This window comes from Choloepus didactylus, chromosome X (genome assembly GCF_015220235.1).
Source record: "Choloepus didactylus isolate mChoDid1 chromosome X, mChoDid1.pri, whole genome shotgun sequence".
Classification (NCBI taxonomy): domain Eukaryota; kingdom Metazoa; phylum Chordata; class Mammalia; order Pilosa; family Megalonychidae; genus Choloepus; species Choloepus didactylus.
Window position 1 is genome coordinate 67,251,025 of NC_051334.1, and position 6,414 is coordinate 67,257,438.

Consider the following 6,414-nt stretch of genomic DNA (forward strand, 5'->3'; position numbering starts at 1 on the left):
CCCACCCTCCTCAAACCTCGGGGCAGCTCCCGGATTCCCTTCCATCTCCAGGGCACATGCTCAACCCCTTCAGAACAGTGGGGTGGCAGCCAGGCTCTCCCCAATTCCCTGGAAATGTGCTCCACCCTCTTTGGGACCTGAGGTGGCAAAACTCTTCCAGAGCATTGAGGCAGAAAGCCCGCCCTCCACCTCCAGGGCAAACTCACCTTTTCCATGCATGTGGGCTGCTCCGCTCTCCCAGCCCGAGACCTCCTGACTCCAGACCTCAACCTCCATGGCTCTGTCTTTGAAGAGATTTTTCCTTTAATTTTTTCCTTGTCTGTCTCCTCCAGTCCAGACCGGCAATGGCTCTGTCTATAAACATCTCGCAAAAATTCTGTTGGCTTTGCATGAAGCACACAGGGGTCAAAGCCATCAGACAATAGGACTTTCCACAAATCCCTTCTGGATAATTCCATCTCCAATCTTGGCTTGCACTGAAATGGCGGCTGGGCTCCACGTTTGGTCACATCCTCACATTGGGCTGTAGCTTCTGGGTTCCACCCCCTGGAAGCCTGTAATTTTCCAAGCCATCAGCTTCTGGTTTCTTTGAACCCAAGAGTTCAGTTCTAAGTTTATCTCTCTCCGCTCGCATTTTACTATAAGCTGCAAGGAGAAGCCAGGGTACGTCCTCCACATGTAGTCTGGAGATCTCCTCAGCTAAGTATTCCAGGTTGTCAATTTCAAATTCTTCCTTCCATCTGACACCAGGGCTCAATTTTGCCAAATTCTCTGCCACTTTAAAACAAGGATCACCTTTCTTCCAGTTTACAACAACATATTCATCATTTCTGTTCAAGGCCTCATCAGAAATATCTTTAGAGTCCATATTTCCACAGTCTCTTTAAAGCAGTTTTGGCCTTTTCTATCAAGCTCCTCACAATTCTTCCAGAATCTTCCCCTTATCCACTTAAAAAGCCGTTCCAACATGTTTGGTATTTGCAAACTCAGCAGCAAAAGCACCCCACTTCTCTGGTACCAAAATCTGTTCTAGTTTGCTAATGCTGCAGAATGCAAAACACCAGAGATGGATAGGCTTTTATAAAACGGGGGTTTATTTCACTACACAGTTACAGTCTTAAGGCCACAAAGCGTCCAAGGTAACACCTCAGCAATCGGGTACCTTCACCAGAGGATGGCCAATGGCGTCCGGAAAACCTCTGTTAGCCGGGAAGGCAGCTGGCGTCTGCTCCAAAGCTCCGGCCTCAAAACGGCTTTCTCCCAGGATGTTCCTCTCTAGCAAGCTTGCTCCTCTTCAAAACATCACTCCCAGCTGCACTCAGTAAGTTTTCTCTCTCCGAGTCAGCTCATTTATATAGCTCCACTGATCAAGGCCCACCCCGAATGGGCGGGGCCACGCCTCCATGGGAACATCTCATCAAAATCATTACCCACAGCTGGGTGGGGCACATTCCAAGCAAATCCAACCATCACCAAAATGTCTGCCCCACAAAACTACAAAGACAATGGCATTTGGGGGACACAATACATTCAAACCAGCACACCTTTCTTTCTTCTTTTCCTTTTCTCCCATCTCTCTACCTTCTTTGACTCTTCCTCCTCTTTTCTGGAAGAAATGGAGATGTCCTTATATAGATAGTGGCAATGGTAGTGTTTTAGTTTGCTAATGGTGCCAGAATGCAAAACAACAGAAATGGATTGGCTTTTATAAAAGGGGGTTTATTTGGTTACACAGTTACAGTCTTAAGGCCATAAAATGTCCAAGGTAATACATCAACAATCCAGAACCTACACTGGAGGATAGCCAATGATGTCCAGAAAACCTCTGTTAGCTGGGAAGGTACATGGCTGGCATCTGCTCTGGAGTTCTGGTTTCAAAATGTCTCTATCCCAGGATGTTCCTCTCTAGGCTTCAGCTTCTCTCCAAAATGTCACTCTCAGTTGCTCTTGGGGCATTTGTCCTCTCTTAGCTTCTCTGGAGCAAAAGTCTGCTTTCAAAGGCAGTCTCCAAAATGTCTCTGTAAACTGCAGTTCCTCTCTTAGCTCCTGTGCAATCTTCGAAGCGTCCCTCTTGGCTGTAACAAACTCACTCCTTCTGTCTGAGCTTATACAGTGCTTCAGTAAACTAATCAAAGTCCATGCTGAATGGGCAGGGTGACACCTCCATGGAAATTATCCAATGAAAGATCTCACCCTCAACTGAGTGATCACATCACCACAGAAACATCCAATCAAAAGTCTCCAACCCCATCAACACCAATATTTTTCCTGCCCACACAAGACTGCATAAAAGATAATGGTTTTGGGGGGGACATAATACATCCAAACCAGCACATTCCACCCCCTGGACCCCAAAATGACATGATCTTTCCATATGAAAAATACATTCATCCCATCACAATATCACAAAAACTTAAATCATTTAAGTAAAAATAGGTAAGTACAAGATCCCATCAAAATCAGTTACAGGTGTGGTCTCTCCAAAAGCAAAATTCCACTTTGACTGTAGACATGTATACTTAGAACAAGTTATGTACTTCCAATCTACAAAGGAGGGACATTCATAAGATAAACATTCCCATTGCCATAAGGAGAAACTGAAAGAAAAACAGGGCTAACAGGACCAAAACAGTTCCTAAAACCTACAGGGCAAACTCCATTAGATTTCAAAATCTGAGAGTCATTTACAGAATGACATTGCATCCTTGGGGCTTGAGAGAGCAGGAGTCTAACCCTTCCTAAGGGTATTTGTGGCAGCCCTTTCCTCTCCAAACACTGGGGTGAGTGCTCCAACATATCCACACATTGGGGAGACCACCTTCTCAGCCCAACCCTCCTCAAACATTGGGGCAGCACCCAGATTATCTTCCATCTCTGGGGCACAAGCTCAACCCCTTTAGAACAGTGGGGTGGTGGCCAGGCTCTTCCCAGGCCCCTGGGAATGTGCTCCACCTTCTTTGAGGACTGAGGTGGCAACACCTTTCCTGAACATTGAAGTGGAAGGCCCACCCTCGACCTCCAGAGCAAACTCACCCTTTCCATACCTATGGGCCACTCCGCTCTCCCAGCCCAAGACCTCTTGACTCCAGAAATCAACTTCTATGGCTCTGCCTTTGAAGTAATTTTTCCTTCAATATGTTCTTTTCTGTCTCCTCCAGTCCAGACCAGCAGCAGCTCCATCTCTAAAGATGTCACAAAAATTCTGTTGGCGTCGCATGAAGTACACAGGGGTCAAAGTTGTCAGACAATAGAACTTTCCTCAAATCATTTCTGGATAACGTCATCTACTATTTTGACTTGTACTGGAATGGCAGTCTGGTTCCATGTTTGGTTACATCCCCACATTGGGCTGTAGCTCCTGGGGTTTCACACCCTGGAAGCCCAGAGCTTTTCAGACCATCAATTTCTGGTTTCTTTGAAACCAAGAGTTCATTTCTCAGCTCATCTCTGTCCTCTCACATTTTACTATAAGCTGCAAGTAAAAGCCAGGCTAATTCTTCTATATTTTGCTTGGAGATCTCATCAGCTAAATATTCCAGGTCGTTGCTTTAAAATTCTGCATTCCATCCAACACCAGGACTCAATTTTGCCAAATTCTCTGCCACTTTAAAACAAGGATTGCCTTCCTTCCAGTTTGCAACAACACATTCATCATTTCTGCTCAAGGCCTCATCAGAAGTATCTTTAGAGTCCATATTTCCAAAGTCTCTTCAAAGCAGTTTAGGCCTTTTCTATCAAGCTTCTCACAATTCTTCCACAATCTTCCCCTTATCCATTTAAAAAGCCATTCCAACATGTTTGGTATTTGCAAACTCAGCAGCATCCCACTTCTCTGGTACCAAAATCTGTTCTAGTTTGCAAATGCCGCCAGAATGCAAAACAACAGAAACGGATTGCCTTTTATAAAAGGGGGTTTATCTGGTTACACAGTTACAGTCTTAAGGCCATAAAATGTCCAAGGTAACACATCAACAACTGGGTACTGTTCTAGTTTGCTAATGCTGCTGGAATGCAAATCATAGAGATGGATTGGCTTTTTTTTTTTTTTTTTAAATCTTCATTTTATTGAGATATATTCACATACCACGCAGTCATACAAAACAAATCGTACTTTCGATTGTTTACAGTACCATTACATAGTGGTACATTCATCACCCAAATCAATCCCTGACACCTTCATTAGCACACACACAAAAATAACAAGAATAATAATTAGAGTGAAAAAGAGCAATTGAAGTAAGAAAGAACACTGGGTACCTTTGTCTGTTTGTTTCCTTCCCCTATTTTTCTACTCATCCATCCCTAAACTAGACAAAGTGGAGTGTGGTCCTTATGGCTTTCCCAATCCCATTGTCACCCCTCATAAGCTACATTTTTATACAACTGTCTTCGAGATTCATGGGTTCTGGGTTGTAGTTTGATAGTTTCAGGTATCCACCACCAGCTACCCCAATTCTTTAGAACCTAAAAAGGGTTGTCTAAAGTGTGCATAAGAGTGCCCACCAGAGTGACCTCTTGGCTCCTTTTGGAATCTCTCTGCCACTGAAGCTTATTTCATTTCCTTTCACATCCCCCTTTTGGTCAAGAAGGTGTTCTCCATCCCACGATGCCAGGTCTACATTCCTCCCCGGGAATCACACTCCACGTTGCCAGGGAGATTCACCCGCCTGGGTGTCTGATCCCACGTAGGGGGGAGGGCAGGGATCCCACCTTTCAAGTTGGCTTAGCTAGAGAGACAGGGCCACATCTGAGCAACAAAGAGGCATTCGGGAGGAGGCTCTTAGGCACAACCATAGGGAGGCCTAGCCTCTCCTTTGCAGCAACCGTCTTCCCAAGGGTAAAACCTGTGGTAGAGGGCTCAACCCATCAAACCACCAGTCCCCTATGTCTGTGGTCATGTTAGCAACCATGGAGGTGGGGTAGGCGAATACCCCTGCATTCTCCACAGGCTCCTCAAGGGGGCACTACATCTTTTTTTTTTCCTTGTTTTCTTTTTTTTTTTTTTTTAACTTTCCCTTCTTTTTAAATCAACTGTATGAAAAAAAAGTTAAAAAGAAAACAAACATACAATAAAAGAACATTTCAAAGAGACCATAACAAGGGAGTAAGAAAAAGACAACTAACCTAAGATAACTGCTTAACATCCAACATGTTCCTACTTTACCCCAAGAAAGTCACCTAATATAGCAACAATTCTGTGAACTTGCTCCTACTATATCCATCAGAAATTAACAGACCATAGTCATTCCTGGGCATCCCCAGAACGTTAAATAGCTTATCTGTTCTTCTTGGATTATTGTTCCCCCTTCCTTAATTGCTCCCTATTGCTACTTCCCCTACATTCTACATTATAAACCATTTGTTTTACATTTTTCAAAGTTCACATTAGTGGTAGCATATAATATTTCTCTTTTTGTGCCTGGCTTATTTCACTCAGCATTATGTCTTCAAGGTTCATCCATGTTGTCATATGTTTCACGAGATCGTTCCTTCTTACTGCCGCGTAGTATTCCATCGTGTGTATATACCACATTTTATTTATCCACTCATCTGTTGAAGGACATTTGGGTTGTTTCCATCTCTTGGCAATTGTGAATAATGCTGCTATGAACATTGGCGTGCAGATATCTGTTCGTGTCACTGCTTTCCGATCTTCCGGGTATATACCGAGAAGTGCAATCGCTGGATCGAATGGTAACTCTATATCTAGTTTTCTAAGGAGCTGCCAGACTGACTTCCAGAGTGGCTGAACCATTATACAGTCCCACCAACAATGAATAAGAGTTCCAATTTCTCCACATCCCCTCCAGCATTTGTAGTTTCCCGTTTGTTTAATGGCAGCCATTCTAACCGGTGTTAGATGGTATCTCATTGTGGTCTTAATTTGCATCTCTCTAATAGCTAGTGAAGCTGAACATTTTTTCATGTGTTTCTTGGCCATTTGTATTTCCTCTTCAGAGAACTGTCTTTTCATATCATTTGCCCATTTTATAATTGGGCCGACTGTACTATTGTCATTGAGTTGTAGGATTTCTTTATATATGCAAAATATCAGTCTTTTGTCAGATACATGGTTTCCAAAAATTTTTTCCCATTGAGTTGGCTGCCTGTTTACCTTTTTGAGAAATTCCTTTGAGGTGCAGAAACTTCTAAGCTTGAGGAGTTCCCATTTATCTATTTTCTCTTTTGTTGCTTGTGCTTTGGGTGTAAAGTCTAGGAAGTGGCCGCCTAATACAAGGACTTGAAGATGTTTTCCTACATTATCTTCCAAGAGTTTTATGGTACTTTCTTTTATATTGAGATCTTTGGTCCATTTTGAGTTAATTCTTGTGTAGGGGGTGAGGTAGGGGTCCTCTTTCATTCTTTTGGATATGGATATCCAACTCTCCCAGCCCCGTTTGTTGAAAAGACCAT